The sequence below is a fragment of the Limulus polyphemus genome, unplaced genomic scaffold (genome assembly GCF_000517525.1).
Source record: "Limulus polyphemus unplaced genomic scaffold, Limulus_polyphemus-2.1.2 Scaffold3735, whole genome shotgun sequence".
Taxonomy (NCBI): domain Eukaryota; kingdom Metazoa; phylum Arthropoda; class Merostomata; order Xiphosura; family Limulidae; genus Limulus; species Limulus polyphemus.
The window spans coordinates 376-10996 of NW_013669345.1; the positions used below are offsets into that span (position 1 = coordinate 376).

Below are 10621 nucleotides of genomic sequence, written 5' to 3' on the forward strand. Positions count from 1 at the left end.
TGTAGTAAATTTGGAACTTCGCTAGCTATTTTACTTCTGGAACTTGTATTTAAATTTAGATTTGCAAAAAATGAAGGTTACCGAGGGATTATTTTCTCTTTGTTAACATTGATGTCTGTACAGAAGGAAATAGTAAAAAAGATACATAAGTATGTGTACATGAAAATGTATTTTTTACATTGCATAAATTAGATAATTTATAATAGTAGATTGAAGCCACGTAGGGCTATCTGACATGTCCACCGTGGAGAATCGAACCCCGAATTTTAGCGTTGTAAGTTCGTAAACTTACCGCTGTCCCAATGGGGGATAGAGACTGCATAGGTAAAACATTTTCTTCAAGATTGGAGGGAAGAAATTAAATGATACGTTTAACGTTTGTCTAAGCGTAGTTTAGGCCTAGTCATGCTATTTACATTTGGCGTTTTCTCGGCTGGTTTCAAAACTCGGCGCATCTACAGTGTAGTGAGTTGCAGGTAATAAAATTAACAAAGTATTTGCCGTTCCTGTGTTGAACTTGGTAAAAAATTATTTTAGGTGTTACTATAGATTATAGTGTAAAACTATAAATATAATCTAATTACATTTTAATTTACATTGGATCTCTCTTAACTTTAACTTGTTTATGCGTAGTAATATTAGTAAGGAGTATGGAGACTGACTTTCTCCGCCCTATTCTTAATCACTGCCACATAACCATTCTCCATGACCTTCTTACGTTTTCAATTTTTGTTGATTCCCTAAAATTTAAATGCACCCACGATTATATTATCTTCAAAGTTCAATATCTGTAAAATAATGAAGTATTTTAAAATATGTTTAAACACTTTATACTTACGGGAATGACTCGATCGTATTTTTTGCTACAAAAATAATAATATATTTTTTCTTCCGTTCCAGGATTAAACAATTAGATTCAAATTAGACATAAAAATTATCACCTGTCCAATCCTAATGATTATATATAAATTATGAGGGATAACATAAGCAGTGTTATATAACTTAATTAAGTGACCAATACTAGTGTAAACTAAGTTGCATTGTAAAATTAATTTATTTGTTTGTACATTTCATTAAGTGTGAAATGTATTATTTTACTAGTAAAAATATTCAATAAATGGAACAAACTATCAGAAGACTTGAAAGTTGAAATTAGAGGAACTAGTGTTAATGCAGTTGTGTATCATCTTCAGAAGACGACAAAATCAAAGAGGATGTGTAAATGTGTCAAAACTGGTTTCTCTAATTTCGACTTCAAATCGTCTAATAGTTTGTGCAATTTACTGTGATTTTTTAAAATAACTATTCAACTACTACACATGATATTGTGTTCTTTTAGTACTGTGCAATATATTTGTATACATTTTTGTAACTAATTAACAAAAAGTGACACGATGAATGATAGGGTGGAGATGCAAGTTTTAGGGTTAGGTTTCTGCATTGTAGCTTGAGTCTTGTTTCCTTGGCTAATGGTTATTTAGTACTAAAGAAGTTGTGTCTTGTATACATTGATGACTATGTAACAAGCAGCAACACTTTACATGAAAAAATCTGGCCTAGTGTTTTTGCTTTAAGCATTAGGTCTGATGTTTGAGACTGTCTATTAATAATTAGAAGTAAGTTAAAAATAGTCATGTTGGAATATGAAAGTGCTTACTTTGTTGATATTGCTTATATTTTAAAAAAATTAGTTGCTAGCATCTATAATAAAGGTTTTCAAGTAGTCTGTAAAGGAAATGTCTGTAAGACTTCAATATTGTGAGACGGCCTTCTGCTTTCTTGAGTAAAGTTTCCAATTTTCATTGAATACATTTTAAAACCAGAGAATGGTATTTTTTTAGAAATCCTTGATTATTGAGGAGACAAAACATAATTGAAAATAGCCTTCCAGGGTATACTTATCCAAAATCTGCCAGCATAACGAAAAGTGCTCATACTATCCACTCGGGCTGTATAAGTGCCCATTGTGTGATAAAGTGTTCTGCAAGACTAACCACTTGAGATTTCGTCATGGTATTTCTCTACATATCATGGAGAAAACAAGCACCAGAGTTGTGTTTCTGCCCACTTCTGTGACTAGCTCTTGCCATCTTTTACAAATAGGGTTTCAGGATCATCCATTGGATTGTCTCCAGTAAAAGAACTTTATGAACTGATAGGGATCCAAGCACATTCTCTGGGTCTCCCCTACATGAATACTCCCCCCCCCCTCATTGATTGGAACACAGGAGACCCTTGCCACTTTACCAGTTTCCAGTCACTGAGGTAGGTGACCATGAAGAATCTTCATCTAATGGGACTTAACCACTAGGGGCTTGAACAAGGGGTCTCTTTACAGTGAGAAGATGGGCTGGAGTGACACTGGAATGTAGTGCTGGTCACACCACATGCATAACAATGATACATCACAATCTTCAGGTGAATTGATGTTTCAACCCACTATTTTGATCCTTTATGTATCTGTTTATCTTACAAATCCTCCTCCTGCAACCAAAGTGTTCAGTAGAGCTGAGGTGATCACTCTCTTTCTGGTCCATTCCACATTGTAAGGGGGGACCCCCCCCCCATCTGCAACAGGGGTGCAGACTATAGAGACTGATGGTCAAGCAGAGGTGTATTTAATGCAGTTTTCTCCCCATGTCAGCTGACATGGGGACTGTAGAGACTGATAGTAGAATTGAGGTGGCCACAGTGTATACACCAGTGATGTATCACTCACATATCCTACTTCCATTGTGAGAAAGGGTCTCATAGTGACTGATGGTTGAGTGGAGGTTTATATAAGTATCCATATTGACATGATTCCATGGGGTCAGTAGTGTCTGATGGTAGAGGAGGTGAGCACGGATACTTATCTGAAGTGCTCTTCTCCCACAGCTGGTTTTGACCTGTTGAGTTTGATGGTAGAGGAGGTGAACACACATGGTATGGTCTGAACGAGCCTCAACCCCACTACACATATTGCTGTCTGACAGCTTGTGTGTGAATACTCGGATAGCCATGTATCTCTTGTGCCCATCCATGTGAAATATTTATGGCTATTCTCGTACATGGGCGAAGTATACTCTAGATGAAACGAGATGCTGTCTCCCACTGGTGGGCTCCTATGGAGCTCTGCCATTGGGTTTCATGCCCCATGGGCTTCCTTTGGACATTTTCTGAAGGGATCTCAACTAGGTAATCTTTGCAATGGTGAGTATTTGTTTCGGAAGTTAATATTTTCCTTACTTTTCTGTTGGATTTGAAATAATCACTTTGAAATGAAATTGAACCAGATAAAGAAAAATTCAGTGTAGACCTTTATGCACTTAATGGACTTGAAGATCAATTTATTATAGATGTAGCTGTTAAAGAAGTAAAACTCCATTTACTAATCAATATATGCATAAGTTTCGTGAAGTCAGGGCTGTAAAAATATCTAAAACACGTATGTTAAAAATTGTTATTTAAAGATATTAAAAAGAAAACATTTATTTTTTTATTTCTGATGATGTAAAACCTCATAATAAAAATTTTGAGATTTTTTATCGATGTTCATACATTCTGAAAAAGAAAAAAATTTTAATTCTTTGTTTGTAGGCTAAATGTAAGCTTCATTTAAGCATGAAATGAGTGTTACTGATGCAGCAATGGAGGAAATAGAAATAAAAGTTGAACCTGTTTCTGATGAAGAGCAGAATGCTCTGTTGGATATCAAACTGATGGAAAACCAAGTAAAAACTATAACATCACCTTGTAGTAAGTAAAAACGTTTTTTTTACTTAAATTTCATTTTCTTGCTGACTATTTTCATGATTATAGTATATGTTGGTTTTCTTAATGTAGTAATGTTCCACATTCTTCACCATTGATTAGAAACTTATTTAACATCAATAAAGCATTTACTCTTTTGGCACATAAACGATTAAAGATATATCACTGTTATCGCTATGGGAACTAAGTTGTAATAATTAGCCCCAAGAGTTAACATTCATTTATAATTTTATCATAGTGGTTATATTTAGACCAGTTGTAACATGATTTCAATGGCAATGTTTGCCATTAACACTATGCATGTGTGGATAATGGAAATTTCAATAGTTCTCAACCTTGTTATTGGGCTAGTGCTATATTTGAAACACTCAATAGCATGATTGAAGAAAAAATAGGGGTAGGTGAATCAGTTCTCTGTTGCTAATAGTAAAGCTATGTGTAATAGAGTTGTAGGATGTACTTATATAATGTAATCTTTTAAGTACGACAAGAGACCAGTTGGTCCACATAGGTTGTCCCATCCACTAAGTTATTAAAAAACAACAACTCAACTCAGTCATTATCATTCAAACATTTATCATGCCTTCCTTTAAACTCCTTTAAATTTACTGCTCCATCACACTTGAAGGCTGAAGATGACTCCTACCCTGTCAGAAATTATATTTGTGTCTTCTAGCCTTACCTTTCTCACTGTTAAGTATGAAAAAAGGTGATGCTTCAATACTATTAATTCCATTAACAATCTTAAACACTTCAATCAGATTCTCTCTTATGGTTATCTAAAGAAAAAACAGTTTCAGAGATCTTCACTTGTTGTCATATGACAATCTTTCTATTCCACTTATCATCTTAATAGCCCTCCGCTGAACCTTTTTGAACAATTCAAGTTCTTCTTAAGGTCAGGAGCCCAAGAATGAACACAATACTTCAAATGTTGCCTAACCAATGACCTATACTATGAAAGTATAGATTATTAAGGCTTGTTTTCAATATTTCTGTAGCTACAACCTAAAATCCTATTTGCTCTACCATTAGCAACAGTATACTATGTATGAAGACATCAGACCAATAAAACAACACTTGCAAGATGTTGCTGTACACACCCACAGCATATCCTCGAAAATGACGTGTGTGGTACATGAAAACTAGTCGGGGTAATCATCTTCATTTTTTGTAAATTTGTATTTGTTCTTTGTTACTTAATTTGAGCTTATAAAGCTGTTAATCTTTAAAACAGTACACTGCTTGGAGGGCCAGATGTGCAATACAAATTATAATCTCAAACACACTGAAAACAGCATGTGAACAAACCAATTGCAGAGTAAAAAAGTCACCAAAGCACTTGAGAAAGTTGGTAGAGTAAAAACAAAAATTTCACAAAGCCACAAGTTTGTCAATCTGACTGACTGACTAACGTTGTTAGAAAGGCATAGCTCTCTCCTGCCTTCACCTTATGAATATGTAAATGTACATGATTGAATTTTGCTTAGTTTTTACTAATAACCTTAATAATAACAAGTAATAACTATAACCATTTTGCAACACTGCTAGTAGCCATATTCTGTGATTACGAGCATGCTCTGTGAGTTGCCAAGTAACAACCCACCCTCATATCACGTGCTGGTGCATGATTGCTTATGTGCATGCGATATGTGATCAACCTGTAGCTGTATGAGCTAGATGAAAAAAATGTGGACTATGTAGATTGTCTAGATCTAGGTTCTAACTATTATCAAACATTTGAATGTGAAGTTTTCAGTTCTAAACATCTGATCTGAGGGTTCTGTGTTGGACAATTCTCTCATAGCAGTTAGTGTATCAGGCATGAGTCTCCTATATGAGGTCAAACGCTACCACTGCCAAAGTCTGACACTGCTTTACTCGAGTACTCTGGACTGAAAACCAGAATGATAAGTTGTATAATTTACCTTTGCATTATTTTCAAACTGAGTGTGACCTACTGACATCTGAGGTTGTGCTTGAAACAATGCAATTTTTAAAATATGTCTTTCAAGGAAACAAAATGAGAGAAAAGGAGAAAACCTTATGTTGATAACCTTGAAAAGTCTTTGTGCCAGTGAAGAGAGCATTAGGACAAGGAACCAGAAGTCTGTTTGGTTCTGGCATTTCCTTTGGATGGCGGATTCTCGAGTGGCTGGTGTTGGTTGAAGATTTGTGCACATGTACTCTATCTAGTCAGATGGAACAGACCTTCCCTTCTGTTTCATAGGCTTGAAGTGAAGACAGTAGGGACTCTCCTCCTACCACAAACTGAATGATAAATGCTCGATGCTGCCTGGTTTTGGACTGAAGTTGACCCACTGAGTATGGTTTGATGCACCCTAGCCATTCTACACTGTGGGGTACATCCATTTATTTTTCTCCAATGCTACTATATTTCATTGGGAACCCTCCATCTGCCATCTCCTGGATGACGATTCTTGGGTATATATGTTGGGTGATGAGCTGGACAAACCAGCATGTACACATTGTTGGATGTGCTCTAATTAATTTCTGCCCACTTATGTGACACTTCATACCACAATGGGTGAAGAGTATACCTGGTAAAAATGTGGTGCAGTCTCCTATGGGTGTGTTGCTCTGTCAAGAGAGGTCACACTCAATGGACATTCTTTGAATGCTTTCTGTAGTATGCTCATCTAAGTAACTTTTGCACCAGTCCCTCCACCTTTTTAATGTAGGATTGTAGCTATTATGTGAGAGGAGGTAAGATATTGTATCTGAAGTTAATATTTTCTTACACTGAAAGTCTATTTTCGATAGGAACTTGCCTCTTTTTACACTTTCCATCCTTCCTCCCCACTTCTGGTACTTCTTTTATGCCTAATTTTGTAGTGAAGGTTAGGCTGAAGAGTATAGAGGGAGTAACTAGTGTCAGGAAAGTGTGTTTTGCTCCTGTTGGTGGAGGGTTGCCACATGCAAATAAGCATGCAAAGATGCAGTTAAACCACGTTGAATATGGGGTAGGTGGGAGTTTCTAGGTGACTGGTGAGCAAAAAAATTTGGCATGTAGAGGGCAGCACTGAATGAGAGAAGCTAATAGAAGTAATAGGGCCAATCAGAAATATATTTTCAGTGTAGGAAAATATTAACTTCTATTATAGAAGATCTTGAATACATAAAATGAATTAATTTAGAATTTTCTATATTTAAATTTTAAATTTAATATAAATATTTAAATTTATATAAATTATATAAATATATAAATATATAAATTTAAATTTATATTTAAATTTCATATTTAAAATTAATAGAACACTTGTTGAACTACTTTAATGGTCAGATTTTTTCTCTTGCCATCTTGATTGTTGGAGAAATAGCCAACATTACTGTAAAATTATATTCAATTGCATCATTAAGTCAATTAATAATGTATAAGAGTGTCTGTTATTTACATGATCCATAATTAGTGTACTTTGTTGTTTATCTTTTAAATTTAAAAAATTTGGGCAATTAAGAATCTCAAATTCTTATCTATTCATTTCCATAATAACCTGTGTATAGTATCAGTTATTGACCAGCTCTGCTGATTAGACCAGTTATTGATTAGTTTGTGATTAATTAGAATTTAGCACACCTTTTGTAATAATGTTTCTGAATTTAATTTTTTCAATGTTAGTTTTGAAGAAATGTACTTTAATTTGGCTAAAAATTGCATTAGCTATTTATTCCCTGCAACATTTCACAAGGGATTTTATTGTAATTTGATGATTTTTAAATCATGATCATATTAACTGTTTTAGACACAAATATATTATCAATACCTCTAGGAATTTCAGAAGCTATTTGCTTAGAAAATGGAGCTTCACATGCCCGTGAATTGATTGTAGCAGAAGAGGAACAAGAAAAGAACTGTGATGAAGTAAGAGGAAAGACTGAGGTAATTTGTAGATTAAAATCTTTTACAGTTTTCTTTTTTTGGGAAAAGCAATTGCATGCATGTCTTTCTGACAGAAAATATGTATATAGTATTGTAGTGATAATGATCATTGTCTGAAATTAATGTTACAGGTAGGTCGGGTGTGTTAATACACACTACAAATAGTATTCAAGTACCAGGATGTGCATTTGTGAATAACAGATCACCAACTCCAGGAACTTGCATAATGAGTAAGGACTCGGGCAGAGCTTGAATATCACAAAACACAATTTTTATTTACTGCAATATACAATAAATAAAAAGAATGTCCTTAATGAAATGTTACTTTTAGAAAATTTTTCTAAGATTCTCAGTAGCAAATCAGTTACCTTGATTAGTTTAGCAATTAAACTACTAGTTTTGGGTTTAACAGACATATAAACTGTGACATTGCCAGTAATATGTGAGAAAGCAACTTATGCAAAAGTTGAACACTGAAATCTCTCCATGATGACTTGTTGGCTGGAAGGTTCAAGCAAATTCTACCGCAACTTGCTGGCAAAGTCCCTCCCTCTGACTGACTGATGTGGTGTTTCTAGACTAGTTTCTATAGTATTGGAAATGGGATGTTTATCAAGATTTCAGAACCAGAACTAATGCATCTGATTTTTAATCAGAATAAAATAGCTTAGTGTCATCCAACTCCTATGAATTGCCTGCTCATCCATGGGTATAGCAGCTAAAGATCATGGTTCCATCCAGTCCAGATTGCTCTTCGACTTTGCGTGCATTTTTCTAGTACCAATATCAGGCCTAGAGAACTTTACACTTAAGTTTCTGCTGATTTCTTTACTAATGTGCTCTTTTCAGGATATGATTCAATCACTTGGATACTTCCCACTTTCTGAGACAATAACTCACCTCCTCACACAGAAATGCCATTTCCCTGAAGCATCTGTCTATGAAACTTACATGCCACTAGCCTTGAGTTAACTCCACCCTAAATTCACATATTTAATGTGAATTGTGCTAGTGCATGATGGTGTCATCGTGCGACAATATCCCTTCATCAATAGGAGCGTGATATGACCTCCATGCATAGCAACTCCTCCTATGCACTTCCACTTGTTATACTTCATTCTTTTCCTTGGCATTGCATTGAACAGATGTGCTCAAATTTGTTGTCTGAGTTCAATTTGATGAGATTTGCATTTGTTAATGAAACTTTGATTTTCATTTTCTTTGGTTTTTGTTTCAAAAGCTTTAATCCATAAGTGATGGTGAGTTCAAATTTGTCCTGTATGAGTGATAATGTTACACACACAAGCCCTAATTCTACTGTGGCTTTGGAGGCTTTTTGACTATTGAGGATATTAATGTCATTGTAGGGCATGTTGTGGGATCCATAAAGCATGCTGGGCTTTTTATTCTTGTTCCTTCAGCTGACATTCCTTCCCCTTTATTTGAGGTTGAATAGGAAGAAGATGGATTTGATCAACTTATTTCTCCACCAGGATTTGCTTTGGGTCCCTCCCTACTAGTTGAGGAAAATCCTCAACCTTCCACAGTGTTTCAGAACTTGATTTCTCAGTTATGTTTCTTTTCTTCATAAAAACAAATATAGTTAAAACTGCATAGGCAACAAAGATATAGAAATTAAAGAATAGGTTAAACAATCACCAAAATTTTGTATATTTTTATTAAAAAAAGAATGATGTTTCAAGCTAGTACTCTTCATCAGATTGTTCATCTTACAACCTGGTTGTGAGCTGTATGATCTCTCGAAGAGTGCTAGCTCGAAACATCACCATTCTTTTCTTCATCACTAATTACACATGCCTGCGAATGTAAAATTCAGAAAAGTTGTTTTGGTTTTAATAATGGATCTTCCATAATTGAGCTATGCAGATTTTGAAAATAATATTCATTTGTTTCTCTCATGTAAGTTTTTTTTTTACAAATTAGGAAGAAAAGAAACTTACTTAGATCAAATTATTATTTCTTTTACCACAATGGACATTTTTAATTATTATGTTTGTTAACAATAATACAAACAAACTGAAGAAAAGGGAAGAACATTGATATTAAACGAATATGCATTCTCCTTCATCCTAATTTTTTTTGTGAAATCTACATCTTTTTGTCTCAAAACTACATGTTGTGGTCTTTCTTTTATGTATTGCATTATGACCTTTTGTGAAAAATCTGTACGTGATGGAGAAAAATGGATATCATTTTTGGATTCAGTGTACAGGAATTACTGTGGAACATGTAAACATTTCAAGACAATTAAACCATCTCAGGCCTGTGTTATCAGATGAGTTATATTTTGTGTTTTTTGAGAGATCCTTGCTTAAAGTAGCATAGTATGTTCTACCCCTTCATTGATTCTTTAATTCTGATATAGTTTGGCACTCCATCAATACATCCTTAGCTCTGTTGGTAGCACTGCTCATTTTCAGTAATACATAAATTATGTTTCCAATGTCATCTGTTTGATTAGAGCTAGCATGCCCATTAAGAACCTTCCTCTGTGGGATATTTTATTTATTAGGGTCTCAGTGTATTGTCTAGTTAACTATCAAAGATGTGCCTTAATAACAGGTCTTTAGACTGCTTACCTCCACACCACTATCATGACACACAACCCAACACCCAATGATCAGTATGTAATAATTACATAAGAGTTGGCAACATCTACCCTGAACTTTGTGGCTTTTTGAATTCCACAAGGTTATTTTGTTGATCTGTATACAGATGTAGTTCATTCTGTTTTTTCATTTCCAGGAATCATGAGAGATATTTCTGTGCTTTTTCCTGCCTCACCTCCATTTCAGTGTGAGGATTTGAACTCCAGGTTATATTAGAGGTACAGTATCATATTTGAAATTAGCATTTTAGTAGTAAACTGTATTTCAAAATGACATTTATCTCTGCTAAAACTCTTCCTATTCCAGTGGATTAGGAGAAAATGTGACCATATTAACT

At 34.6% G+C, this 10621-nt stretch overlaps 1 pseudogene; it reads left to right on the forward strand.

Moving 5' to 3' along the window:
• The first annotated feature begins 204 nt into the window (after positions 1–204).
• The window catches only part of LOC106469943, a 94669-nt pseudogene continuing 84252 nt past the window's right edge, over positions 205–10621 (forward strand).